This window comes from Gracilinanus agilis, chromosome 4 (assembly GCF_016433145.1).
Source record: "Gracilinanus agilis isolate LMUSP501 chromosome 4, AgileGrace, whole genome shotgun sequence".
In the NCBI taxonomy this organism is placed as follows: Eukaryota; Metazoa; Chordata; class Mammalia; order Didelphimorphia; family Didelphidae; genus Gracilinanus; species Gracilinanus agilis.
Genome location: NC_058133.1, coordinates 89,100,946 through 89,116,474, shown reverse-complemented (window position 1 = coordinate 89,116,474; position 15,529 = coordinate 89,100,946).

Below are 15,529 nucleotides of genomic sequence, written 5' to 3'. Positions count from 1 at the left end.
TCAATCCTATGTTTTTGTTTTGCATTTCTGCTCCCACAATTCTTTCTCTGGATGTGGCTAGCGTTCTTTCTCATAAATTCCTCTGGATTGTCCTGGATTCTTCCATTGCTGCTAGTAGAGAAGTCCATTATATTCAATTGTGCCACAGTGTATCCGTCTTGGTATACAACGTTCTCCTGGTTCTCCTCCTTTCACTCTGCATCACTTTCTGGAGGTCTTTACAGTTCACACAGAAATCCAGTGAGGCCCCTTATGGTGCAAACCAGCAGCTGGGGCTCCAAGCCAAAGAAGCCATCAGCAAGGCTTCCCCACTATACAATCAAGCTGTGAAACTCCTCAACTGTGTAAGCCTGTTGTGAGGCTCATGACTGGTGCAAGGCTACCTTGAGGGCCTCTTCCAGGTCAAACCAGCAGCTGGTGCCCCCCAGGCTATATAAGTCAGGGGTGAGGCCCCTCACTGAGCAGCAAACACAGAAGCTGCACCACTGTACAAGCTGGAGTGGGAGCCAGAAGCTTGACCTTAAGCCTCCCACAAGTAGAAGCAAAATGCTGAAGAAGTTTGGGGCAGTGACTTCTCCAGCCTGTGAACAGAGTCCAGCTTTAATATAGAGTAAAACATTACATAAATCTGAAAGAATGTAGGAAAAAAGAGCCCGATTATAGAAAGTTTTGTGAAAGTGAGGACACACAAAGATGGGCACAAACCTAGATAAGAACAATGTCAAAAAGATGTAACAAGAGGGGTGCTTAGGAGGATTGGGTTGTAGTGGGAAACCAGCCAGCAAATTGTGTAAGGACCTCTACTCCCTCACAACCACCCCTAATTAGTGGGAGATAAATGGGGTTCACTGAGTAGAAACAGAGAACCCCTGAAAGGTCGTGCCAGGTTTGAGGGATTTGTGGGATGTTATCCCCTCAAAGGGGACACCAATAGGATGTTGGTGCCAGTTGGGGTACCCAGAAACCTCCCCTTGCTTCCCAGAAGGAAGTGGGGCTTAAAATAGAGATTCAGCCTGCCTCTCTTCACTTACCCTTGCACTGTGCTTCCCACCAATAGATTTCACGCAGATCTGACTTAAACTTGAAGGTTTAATTCAGGAACTCCTAACAGAGGGAACAGGAACAGGGGTTCTCAGGAAAGAGGGAGCAGGGTAATTCCCTTTGCCCAAGTCCTTCGTTAAGCTAGGTACCCACTGAGATTCATATCCCAAGATCTGATCCAAGTGTTCCCTGAACAAAACTTCACTTTCCTGTGCCCACTACTGAATTTTCTATAACTATTGTTGATATTAGATAAAAAGGGATACTGCTAGGCAATGCCCAAAGCCAATGGGTCTGGGGATCAGCTCCCCAAAGGAAGTCCAGACACCCTCCCAAACTCTATTGTCATTGTTGTTGGTATCAGTGAATCACAGGAACCAAGATGTATCAGGAGAAAATGCAAGTATTCTTTATATATCAGGGAAAAGCCCCCAAAGCTCACTTCTGAGGGTCTCAGAGCCTGTCATAACTACCTCCCACACCTCTGGCTTTCCCCCCAAAAGCTGCTCCTCAGGCTGTTCAATCCCAGAAGTCTTTGCTCTCCTCTAATGGTCACTGAGGCTGCTTCCACAACATTATAACTGACAAATTTCAAAATGCCAGGGCTTGTTTTTCACTCTTACAAAGGATGCAAGTGAAATTCAAGGAAAAATGTGAATTGGAGTCAGGCCTCAAAAAAACTTCTTGAAGAGATTTTTTTTAAAGTACTCTAAAAGTCAAATAAGCAAGTTAGAAGAAAAACTGGGAAATAAAATTAGAGTAATACAAGAATATCTTGAAATTGAAATGAACAGCTTTGCAAAGGAACCAAAAAATAATGGAAAAGAGTATACAAAAAATCCCCAATTAAAAAAAAATTCTTTAAAAAGTAGAACAGAACAAATGGAAAAGAATAGGAAGTCATTGAAGAAGTCAATGCCATTAAAATTAGAATTGGGCAAATGGAAGCTAATGACTACATGAGACATAAAGAAATAATCAAACAAAATAAAAAGAATGAAAAAATAGAAGAAAATCTGAAATTTCTCTCTGAAAAAGTAAGCAAACTAGAAAATACATCAAGGAAAAATAAGTTAAGAATTATTGGACTACTTGAAAGTCAGTAAACTTAAAAAGAACCTGGACATTATTTTTGAAGACATTATTAAAGAAAATTTCCCTGATAACCTAGAATCAGAGAGTAAGAAAGGAACTGAAAGAACCCACCAATCACTTTCAGAAGGAGACCACCAAATTAAAAAACCAAAGGAATCTTATAGCCAAATTCCAGGGCTCCCAGGTTAAGGAGAAAATACTATAAGCAGTCTGAAAGAAATTCAAATTCAAATTCAGTTCAAATATGGAGCCATCATCAGAAAAATAGATGATTTAGCTGTTTCTACCTTCCCAATAAGAAAATTAGGAGAGAATCAAAGTTTCTCATTATCATACTATTATTCAATATTGTACTAGAAATTCTAGCTATAGCAATAAGAGAAAAAATAAATTGTTAAAATTAGAATATATAATGAAATAATATTGTTGTATTTCATGGATGACATGATAATGTACTGAAGTGAATCCTTGAAAATAAAATAATTAGTTAAAATAATTTAGCAAAATTTTAAGAGATAAAATAAAGCCACATAAGTGATCAGCATTTATAGATATAAACAATAATAAAGCCTGACAGAAAGTGAGAGAAAAATAAATTCCAATTAAATTAATAATAGATAATAAAAAATACTTGGGAATCTACCTGCCAAAACAAACAAGGGACTATATGAAATTATTTACAAAACACTTTTTGCACAAATAAAGTCAGACCTAAATAATTAGAAAACTATTAAGTGCTCATGGATAAGTTTAACAAATATGATAAAAATGATGATTTTACCTAAATCAATGTACTTATTTAGTTCTATACCAATCAAACTTCTCAAAAATTATTTTATATAGCTAGAAAAAAATAATGTAATTTATCTGGAAACACAAAAAGTAAAGACTATCAAGGGAATAAATTAAAAAAAAATATGAAGGATGGTGGCCTAGGGGTAGCAGATCTCAAACTGTATCATAAAACAGTAATCATCAAAACAATCTGGTACTAGCTAAGAAATAGGGTGGTGAATCAATGGAATTAATTAGATACAAAAACCTATAGGAATAAATTAACATGGTAATTTAGTATTTGATAAACCAAAAGATGTAAAGTTTTTGGACAAGTATTCACTATTTGACAACAACCTTTGGGAAAATTGTAAAATGGCATGGCAGAAACTATGAATAGACTAAATCTCAACATGGGGATATGGTCTTGATATAAAGAGTGATACCATAAACAAATTAGAAAAAGAACTGGAAGACATGGAATATGATATTCCACAAAGCAAGAGATCAAGACGTACAAATAGAATTCACCTAACCAACAAAACTGAGCACCATACTCCAAGGAAAACAATTGGACAATTAATGAAAAAAGAGGAATTATAGACATACTTGATGAAACATCCAGAACTAAAACAGAAAATTCAGTGATCAAATCTGTTACTCAACAGAAGCATAAAAAGAGATAGAAAAATTAAAGGGTCAGTAGAGTTAAACTAATCACATTCTAGCATGGGAAAATGTAAGTTGGATACTTCATTTTCCTATAGTACAAGAGATGCTTAAAGTATTTAATATACTTAAAGTAATCAAGGGGGAAAAAGTATTACGCTGATTATATTATCAATAAGAAGGTAATAACTAAAATTGTTAAGGTATCTATAATGTTTGAAGAGCCTATGATATATAAATACTTAGAATATTTAGATACTGAAGATACTTAAGAATTTTTTCATATTAGGGCATTGAATAAGAATAAATATAGACAAAGAAAGGGAGTAAATTGAACATGATAGGATAATATTTTTAAAAATCAAGAGATAAGAAAGAGGAATACATTGAGAAAAAAGAAAAGCAAAGAATGTTGATGGTAAATTACTTCATATCAAAAGGTATGTAAAAATCAATTAAGTAGAAGGGAAGATGGTAGGTTTGCAGGCAATGCTTGGATGATACACACATCATAACTGGCACAAAATCCAAATAATAACCAAACTAAGTTATGTAAACAAATCTATCTTCCCTAATAGGGAAGTAAGAAAGGCAGGTGAGAAAAAAAGAAGATAGACAAAAGAAAGTGAAAGCTTGGACTGGCAGGTAAACAGAAGGAAAAAAAAAATTGTAAAAAGGGAAAGGCAGAAAGGAGATAAAGGGAAGGATAAATAAAGGCAAAATAAGATGAAAGGAAACACACAGTAATCATAACTATGAATGTGAACAGGATGATCCCGCCCACAAAATGTAAGAGGATAACAGAGTGGATTATAAGCCATAACCCTGTAATATGTTCTCTACCAGAAACTCATTTCAAACAGAGAGACACACACAAAGTAAAGGTAAAGGCCTAGGGGAAAATCTACCTATGATTTATCAAAAGTTAAAAAAGCAGTGGTAGCTATTATGATCTCAGACAAAGTAAAAGTGAAAATTAACCCAAATAAGATAGAAAGAAAATTACATTTTGATTAAAAGGAACCACAGAAAATGAAGTAATATCAATACTAAATATACATGCATCAATTGACATCACATCCCTACTCCTAAAAGGGAAACTGCATGACTTATAAGAAGAAATAAACAATAAAATGATATTAATAGAGAACATTAACTGACCCCTCTCAGAATTAGATAAAATCAAGTAAAAAACTAATCAAGAAAGAAATTAAAAGGGGAATAGAATTTTAGAAAATTTAGGCTTGAGAGGTCTCTGGAGAAAATCGAATGGGAATAGAAAATAATATACCTTTTTCTCATCAATACATGGCACCTTCACAAAAATTGATCATAGAATAGGACACAAAAGTCTTACAAATAAATACAGAAAAGCAGAAATATTAAATGTGTCCTTTTAAGTCTCACGATATAAAAAACCCTGAAAAATGGGCTAAAGAAAAAAGTCTAAAAATTAATTGTGAAGTAAATAACATTATATTAAAGAATGAATTGGTTGAAGAAAAATCATAGAAACTATCAAAAATTTCATTAGAGAATGTGATAATAGAGAGATAACATACCAGAATTTTTGGAATGGTCACAAAGCAGAACTCAGAATAGAATGTAATACAAAAAAATTTTTGGAATGGTCACAAAGCAGAACTCAGAATAGAATGTAATACAAAAAAAGTATGGCCATCACTGCTCTCCTGGATCACTGCAGCACCCACCGGGGGGCGGTAGCACCCACTTTGGGAATTACTGATCTAAACATAAAGACTGATACAATAAGCAAATTGGGGAAGCATGGAATAATTTATATGTCAGATCTATGGATAAAGGAATAACTTAGGACCAAACAAGAGATAGAGAATATTCTAAAATGTATAACTGTTATTATATTAAATTAGGAAGATTTTCTGCAAACAAAACAAATGCATTGAAGATTAGAAGGAAAGCAGAAAACTGGGGAACAAATTTGCAGTAATGTCTCTGATAAAGATCTAATTTATCAAATATACAGAGAACTAAGTCAAATTTATGAAAATAAATCTCCAATTCATAAATGGTCAAAAGATATGAATGGGCAGCTTTCAGATGAAGAAATCAAAGCCATCTATAGTCATGAAAAAAAACCAATCATTTTTGACTAGAAAAATGCAAAGTAAACAACTCTGAGGTACCCCCTCACACCTATTAGATTGGATAATATGATAAAAATGGAAAATGATCAATGTTGGAAGGGTTGCAAGAAAACTGAGACACTAGTTCACTGTTGTTGGAGTTGTGATCTGATTCAATCATTCTGGAAAGTAATATGGAACTATGCTTAAAGGAATCTAAAACAGCATATACCCTTTGATCCATGAATAGCATTACTAGGTCTGTGTTCCAAAGACATTATTAAAAGAGGAAATGGCCTAATTGTACAAAAATAATTTTTACAACTATTTTTGTGCTAGCAATAAATTGGAAATTGAGAGATTATCCATCAATTCAAAAATGGCTAAACAAGTTGTGGTATATAATTATGATGGAATACCCTTGTGGTATAAGAAGTGACAGGAAGGATGATTTCAGAGGAATCTGGAAAGATTAGCTTGAACTGATGCAAAGTGAAAGCAGCATAACCAGAGGAACATTGCATACAGTGACAGCAATATGTTTCTGATAAATAACTGTGCATGACCTAGTTATTCTCAGCAACACAAGAATCCAAAACGTTCCCAGAGTCATGATGAAAATAATGTCATTTGCCTTTTGAGAAAAAAATCAATGGAATCTGAATGCAAACTGAAATATGTATTATATAACTTTCTGCTTCTTTTTGTTTGTTCGAATTGTCTTCCACAAAATGACTAAGGTGGGAAGAAAGTTTAAATGATTACACATGTAAAATTTATTTCTGATTGCTTACTGTCTCAGGGAGGAGAGAGTTCAGGAATGGAAGGTCAGAAGAAGGGAGAGAATTTAGAACTCGAAACTTAAAAAAAGAATGTTAAAAAATGCTTTTACATGGAATTAGGGAAAAATTATATATACATATATATTTTTTTAATGGATTAGTATTTGTTAACATAGTGAGTCTATTGTTTTTTTCCATTGTTTTGTCCTTCATAGTTTAGGTACTTATTTACTTAAGTAGTCCCTCAAAGTGAGTCTTAAAGAAATTATTGTCCTTTCATCATTTTTAGTGCTTTGTAACCACATTTGGGGAATTCTTGTACAAGATATTGGAGTGATTTGCCTTTTTTCTTCTCTACCTCATTTATAGATGAGAAATTGAAGTAAATGGGCTTAAGTGGCTTGTGTAAGGATAGGATTTGTGCAAGGGGGATGGGACAAAAGGAGCCAGAGAAGGAGTGGCTGATAGTTGTTGAGAGTTACTGGCATTTGAGACCAAAGAGAATTCTGGGTAATTCTCCAGGGGAGCGGGAGGAGGAAGGAAGAGGAAAATTATATATATATATGTATATATATATATACATATATATATATATCACATCACACACAAACACAAACATACGCACATATATTGTTGGGGTGAGGAGACAAGGAAGCTGCTCTGTTTTTCCATAATATTATATTGTGATGATTAAATATTCTGAGACATTGAATTCTGGGTAAGATAATCAACTCATTGATCAGGCTGGAAATAACCATTAATTAATTAGTCACTGACTTACTCATTGATTAAATATAAACGTTCATAACACCCTGCATCATTAAATACAATTTTGGAAACTCATTATTCTGCCCTTCCCTAGACATTCCAAGACATCTCTTAATTGGTGAATAGCCAATGAAGAGATGATTCATCATTCTCTAAGTCCTTCCCTGATTCCTTGATTAATGATAGAAAATTACATGCCTAATCCTAGAATTCTAAAGTCTTTTTTTTAAATTTCTATTTTATTTATTTATTACAAATTACATGTAATAATAAATTTCCACACGTTTTTCAAAATTATATCATCCAAATTATCTCCCTCTAATCTGTCTAAACCCTTTTGGGAGCTGAGAAGCTAGATTGTACATGTATTATCCCACAAAACATATTTCCATATTATCCATTGTTTTAAGTGAATAATCTTATAAAACAAAACCTCCAAACAAAGATCCCAATAAACAAACAAGTGAAAAATCATATGTTTTCATCTGAATTCCTACTCCAACAGTTCTTATTCTGGAGGTGGATAGCATTCTTTTTCATAAGTACTTCAGAATTGTTCTGGATGATGGTATTACTGAGAGTAGTTAAGTCTATCACATTTGATCTTTCCACAATTACTTTATACAATATTTTCCTGGTCCTGCTAAATTCACTCTGCATCTGTTCAAGTAGGTCTTTACAGCTCTTTCTAAAATCATCCTATCCATCATCCCTTATTACATTCTTCCATCACTATCATATAAAACAATTTGCCTAGCTGTTCCCCAACTGAGGCACATCTCTTGAGCTTCTTATTCTTTGTCACCACAAAAAGAGCAGCTATAAATATTTTTGTACAAGCAGGTCCTTATTTATTGATTCTTATTTCCCTATACAGGATAGAATCCATAATCTCACTTTTCGATTTTCCTATAATAGAAGATTCGGTAGGGTGGGCGATCTAAGAAAGATCCTTTAATTTGTTAGGAAGAAGGAATGAATATCCTGAGCCTCAATTCAGAAACATATAAAATTGATCTTGGAAACTCCATTTTAAATTATAATTATTCATTTGTAAAAATGAAAGAGAGAAAAAAGAGAAAGAAAATTCGCCAGATCCTAGATATGAAAAGTCTCCACGACTTCTTGTGTTTCTCCAGTTCTTTGTTCCCAGTTCAAGATGCAGCAGGGCCAGCACAGTCAGTCACAGACTGTGAGTCAGATAAGATAAGAGACTGGTGAGCTGAGAGGGGAGAACTCTAGTCCTGCAAGGAAAAAAAAAAGGGCTCCTACTAAAACTCTGCCTCATCTCTTATAAGGGCTATGACATCACTCCTGCTGGGGCTCTCTGATTGGACAGTCTGGGTCACAAGTCCTGATCTACAGACACCTCACCTGTCACATGGAGACTTCTACTAGCCCCTCTGGGAAGTCAGGACTCCGGAAGTCAGGACTCCATGTTGCCACGCAGCCTCCCAATCACATGACTTGTTGTTCTGACTTAATGAGTACGTGTGGTTAAGGGGTTACATTTTTATGTTAATTTCACACAACTCAAAACACAGAAATATAAATAATTCAAAATAATAGAAATAAATTTTCTCAACAATTTATCCCAATTACATGTAAAAACAATTTTTTATATTCATTTTCTAAATTTTTGATTTACAAATTCTCTTCCCTTTCTTCTCTCTGAGACAGTAAGCAATTTGATTTAGGTTATACGTGTGTGATCATGCAAATCATACTTCCACATAAATCATGATGTGGAAGAAGACATATTTTTAAAAATGAAGAAAATAAAGAAAAAATCTATGCTTCCTTCTGCATTAAGACAGAATTTTCAACATATTGTTAACAATAGTTAAGTCATTTACAATGGATCCTCATAAAATATTACTGTTACTCTGTTCAATTTTCTCTTGTTTCTGCTCACTTCATTCTACATCAGGCAAAATGTCTTTCCAACTTTTTCTATAGTCCTTTTGCTCATTCCATTACAATCATATACTACAACTTGTGAATGGCACCAGAGCAGAATTTCTTAAACTTTTTTCTTTCATGAATCCCTTTGACACTCTGGTGAAGCCTATACACTCCTTCTCAGAATGTGTGTGTGTTTAATGTACAGATAAATAGGATTACAATGAAAAAAATTGTATTGTAAAGCAGTTCCCCAAATATCAAAAGAAAATAAAAAAAGAACCAAATATAGAGACCCTGTGTTCAGGGCTCATGCAATTTTGAAAGGCTATCTCACAAACTAAGAACATATAAGCTATAAATAAAATCATCGTTTCCTGAATCAGTTTCATGTTCAGAATTCTTCATGTATGTGCAATTTTTCACTAAAGATAAATAGATGTATTCTATGTGAGCATCTATTTTGCATCAAGAAACTTCAAGACTTTTTTTGAATTTTCTAAATGCACACCTTTATAAATAGACCCCAAAGATCAGCTACAATTTGAACCTGAGGGCTGTTTTTTAAAAAGTGCACAGTTCCTGCATATATTTGCACACAACTGCTGTTTATAGAATATGCATAGCTTTGCAAACAGTTTTCAAGACATCTTTTCTTTTTGAGGATCCTTCGGTTTGTATTTGTAGAAGATAGACTACTCCCACAAATATCTTTATTGCTAGTGAAGATCAATAAGAGGGTAGGGCAGAAGTGGGCCCATAAATTTGAAGTTCTGCTCTCAGAACTAAAGTATAAAGTGTGCTTTTTAGCAAAGTGACTTTGGTCACAGTAAATGTCCTTTAAAAATGTTTTACTAATGTGGCTAGCAATAGGATTTTTTTTTCTTATTTTTTGCCAATGACTCAAACTAAAGCCAGGAGCTCTGAAGAGCACAATTATTTTGTGAGATACCTCACAGGAAGTCAGCTGAAGCAATGTATCCTTATGGAAATTTCCTTTAAATTCTTACCCATCTGGCTCTGTGGGGATTTCACTTTTCAAAAGAATCTTCTATATTTGCTGCTCTACTTGTTAAATTGTAACTCACAGTGCCAGACTTTGTCAACAGATGAGAATTCTGGCACCAAAGGTCTAATTCAGGAATGGTCCTCCTTTGCTAATTGTTCCATCCCTTGAAACTAATAATTGATGTGGTCTATAAGTGTTACAGAAGACACATGAAAAAGATGTGGCTCTCAAAAGGTTTCTAGATCATTTGCTGCTGAAAAAGAAAAAAATAATCATCCCTTATTACCAGGGCCAATTCTAGGGCCATAAGGAGCCCCAGCCAATTAATACTTCTTTCCTTCAAACCTTGACCACTACAGGATCAAGTACTAGAGAAGGGAAGCCTTGAAGGGAAAGTGGAAGAAAAGGTGGTGGGAAGAAGCAGCCTAAGGGATATTTATGGAGGAGGGGAAAGAGTAAAGATAATCACTTTGCCCAGTTAGTTGCTCAGGAAGTTGGTCTGTGGACTATTTATATAACTCCTAATAAAGAGCCTCACTTCTTTGGCTTATTTCATCACTGGTGGGTTGAATCACCTGCTTATCCACCCCCAAAGTGCCTACTTCAATTATTGCCTATCCATTGTCCACAGGCAGCTCAACAGATAAGAATCTCTGGTCTAGAATCAGGAAGATTCATGTTCATGAGTTTAAATGTGACCTCTGACACTTACTATTATATGATGATGATGAGCAAGTCACTATTCACTTTTCCTCGGTTTCCTCATTTGTAAAATGAACTGGAGAAGGAAATTGCAAACCACTCCAGTATTTTTACCAAGAAAATGTCAAGTGGGAGTCACAGAGAGTCAGACTCAATTGAAAAAATGACTTAACAACAACAGCAACTTGTCCTAAAACCAATTACCCTAATTGACTCCATTTTACCAATCACTCTTATTAACCAAATCAGCCAGGAATCTGTGAACTCTTTTGATGAGTATTCACTGCTCCAGAAGGTGAGAACTGGTTCCCACAAACAATGCCCCCTGGGCAGTGCTAGACAGCTTAGAAGCTGTGATTGGCCCCAGTGAAAAGGGGAAGAGACAAGAACCCCACTATAAAAGGCCCTGGATTTCTGGGGCTGAAGGAGGAAGTTGACTTCAAGAAGGAGTTGGACTTCAAGAGAGAAGTCAGCTTCAAGAAGAAGGTTGGCTGAAAGAAGAAAGTCGGCCTCAAGAATCACCTTCAACTCAAGTCATTATCTTGACCTGCGTCTTGGAGGGAACTTGGATGAGTGGATGGCTGGCTTTCCCTTCCTGTCTTCTGGAGAGAGTTGAATTCCTGTTGAAGGTCAACAAGTTCTGACTGAGTCAACCTCCAGAGCAATATTTAGTTAGATAGGCTTCTCTCCTTTAGTATTTCTTTGCTTTCACTCTTTCCACCTTTTTTTGTAAATAAAAGCTATTAAAATCATTTTGACTTTGAAACAATAATACTTTGAATTGGCAACCACCAGTATTATTTATAATCTTCATATATTTTAGCCAACCATTAATTTTTACCTTTACAGCTCCTAGATGAGCACCAAATAAAACACACAGGCACACATACCTCCAGCTTGTTCAGGTTATCTCTCATGGTCAGAAGAAGGGAATTGTATGGCAAGCCCCAGCTGCTGGCCCATCCTGCTGCTGCTGGTGGGACAACTGCCACCTCTTACCTCTTCTCTCTTCATTCTGAATAACTCCTCACCCAAAATAAAAAATCCCACATCTCTACTCCACCTTGCTGATCTCAAACCCAATGCCAGTGGTCATCACATTAGAGATGAAATCTAGTTCCATGTCCGTAAGTAGGGCAGACCTATTCATTGCCTATAACCATAATTATGCCTCGATTGACAAGTCTGATTATTTGTTTTGAACTGAGACCTCTTTCATTTATTATAATAATTGCTTACTGTCAGAAATATTGTGTTTAGATTTCACAAGTGTAGCTTTTTTGCTTGAACTGTGCTGTATCTATTTTCTTATTTGCTGTTAAGGGTCAAAGCTCAGCAAAAAGTATTTGAATATTGGCTGTCCTTAAAAACAAAGAATCTTGCTTAAACTAAACTCTGGTTGCTCTTTGGAATAGAACTACAAAAAATATGACACTAAGAGTTGAACAACTTGGGATCTTGCTCTGGCTCCACCATTAATTAACTGTGTGAGCTTTGGCAAGGCCAATCATCAGCATAATAACTACAATGGCTGAAATCCATATAGTAATTTAAGATTTGCAAAACAGTACCTACACAATCCCAGTTGCTCACCAGGCCTCTCTAGGCCCTAGTTTCCTCATTTGTACATAAAATGAGAAGACTGGGCTAGACATGATTTCTAATGTGATTTCTAGATTCAAAATTCTAGGAGAAACTTAATTTGCAAAAAAAAAAAAATTACAAGTATTAGCTAATTTCTATTACCTCAAATTTATGCTCTAATCCTAACAGATATTTTCTATACTGTATATACTGTATACAAGATGTCTCAAAAATCTTAGAGTATTTTAAGTTATCTTGCACTAAGACTTTTGGGACACCCTGCATTTCAGGTTGAATAAGTATAAACAAAATGATTATTTCCCTTCTGACCTACCATGTGTAACAAATGCATGATGGAAACCAGCCTCTCTGACTTTGGGCCATCTGGTTCTTTCAAGCCATTTTCAACTGGGCCAAGGGCCAGAGCAGAGGTATAAAAAGGCCACCAAGGGCCAGCAGTTCTGCCTAGGGCTGGCAACATGCCCAGGGTCAGTAGCAGAAGCAGGGCCAGACTCGAAGTAGAAGGCTGGTTTGTAACAAGAAGAGAAAGCAAGAGGGAAATTGAAGAATGAAGTGTCTAGAGAGCTCAAGGTAATTTTTATTTTTCCATAACCAAAAAGGAACCAGATCTAAGTAATCAAGGCATTTGAAGCTTAATTATTTTAATTAAAAAAAAAACATGATATTTCTTAGAAGCTAATTTACTACACATTTTCTTGGTTAAATAGATAGAAAGAATGAAATTTAGTAAATAAAAACAGGATTGCCTGACAGGCCCCAGAAGACTGATTGCATTTCAAATTACTCAGCTTTGTACACATTCTCAAATCTACCTGATGGCCATATTTAATTAAAGAGTACAATGTGTCTCCCTTTCCAGACATAAAGGATTTCACAAGGCCATAGATTTCTCAATAAATCATTTGTGGTGTATTCCCAAGGCCCCCTATAAACATTGATGCTGGGTACCTGAATTCAGACGATAAAGCATACCATAGGTAAAAAAATTAAAAAGAGAAAGTGGAGGGAAAAGATTGTATGTCCTCTTACATTTTTTTCCAGGAAAATAATCTTTGTTCAAATGTTTAATTAATAAGAACTATACATTTATCAAAGCTTAAAGCTTTATTGCTTCTGTGGGTTTTTTAAAGATCTGAATGACTGACGTTTGAATTTGTTCCTGGACATTTAAGAAAGGAACCATCACAGTACTTAAGTGATAGAAGAAGAAGGAAGAGGGAAAGAAAAAGGCAGGGTGAGGGTGAGGAAGAAGAAAAAATATTGGCTCTTTTTTATCCTTAACATACAGGGCATTCCAGAAGTCTGTATGGTTTTAAGATTTAGTGTCTTAAAACTGTACAAATCTTTCTGGAACACCTTGTATATGTAAACAAAATAGAAGAGTCAGAAATTCTTATACTGAAGCTATATATGTTTATGAATTATGAATTATATAGCTTTTTGAAAAAATTAAAAATTGAACAAAATGTAAATTAAAACAAAAAAATAAAGGACATTTGAAGAGATACATGGTGGGAATGAGTAACCTGCAGCCTAGTGTAACTAAAGAATTACCTTGGAAAAATAACTAGAAGCTAATTCCAGTGAGACTTCCATAAAGTGGCATTAGACAGGTAATGGAGAGAGGGATAAGTCATAAATAAGCTGTGTACCTCTCTGATACCCATATAATGGTCGGATATCTAGAAGAAAGACCTAGGCACATTTTGAGAAGATTTGGGCAAAACTGACACCAGATCAACAATGGATAGAAACAGAGATTATTTTCAGTATTAAAATGTGAAAGTATTTAGATAAAAAACAAGCAAGTTATGAGAATTATGTATTCTTTTTTAAAGAAATGTGGGTTTTGAACTTCTAATATTAAAACTTCTAAAGAAAATATGTAATTTTTAAAATTTCCCTGAAATTTCTTTACTGATCAGGATTCATGAGGGGTTTGGAGGATTTCAAATGAGTAAAAATAATACCTGAAAACAACAAAGGAAGTTATACATAAACAACAGACTGTGGGTTTGACCTTATACAAATCAGTTAGTGCTGGGTTATATAATTAGTCATCTCAGAAGAATGTGTGTATGCATCAGAGAATGATCTCTCCTAGGAAAGACAAATCAAAGTGTATGCCATATGCATCTCTTTGAATTATAATATAGATTGTCCTCATAGGACAGGTAAAAAAAATATAGTATATAATTTTAGTTATATATATATATATAGCAATATATTCTTATATATATTATAGCTATATTAGTATAAATATAGAAATAAACTTGTTTGAGGGAAAATGTTCTTCACATTGAGCTTTAAATGTGATGTTCCCATGAATATTTGTACATGATTCTTTTTTCTTGGAGTATGAATCCATATGAATGTTTGTATGGCCTGAGTTAAGAAATAGAAGCACATGATAAATTCACAAATTCTCAACTCCAATCTATACAGAGAAAGCCCATACAGAGGAAAAGAGAGAGAGAAAGAGACAGACAGACAGACAGATAGATAGATAGACAGATAGACAGACAGACTGACACAGAGACAGAGGCAGAGAAAGGGGATGGGAGAGAGACAGAGACAGAGACAGACAGAGAGCGAGAAAGGGGGTGTGTGAGAGAGAGAGAGACAGAGAGAGCAATGTTTTACCAGTGGATTTTTTTTAAGCCCTTACCTTGTCTTGAAATCAGTACTGCAAAAGTCAGAAAAGTAGAAAGGACTAGGCAATGGAGATACATGACATGCCTGGGTCACACAGCTAGGAAGTGCCTGAAGCCAAATTGCAACCCAGGATCTCCAATTCACTGAGCTACCTTGCTGCCCCTTCTGCTGAACTTGATAATGAAAAAAACAAAAAAGAAATCAAACCAACAAGCAAATGAAAAACCTTCATGGATATTTAAGTATTGAAAAACTTCAAAAGAAAATATCCTTAAAACTGATCCAGCAAAATTTACAGATTGAAAGAGAAAGTTCAAATTTGCACAGCTCTACTCTGCTCATTTGTTGCAAGATATATATATATACATATATATATAATTGTAAATGGGTTATGAACATACAGGAAATTAATTATCATCAAG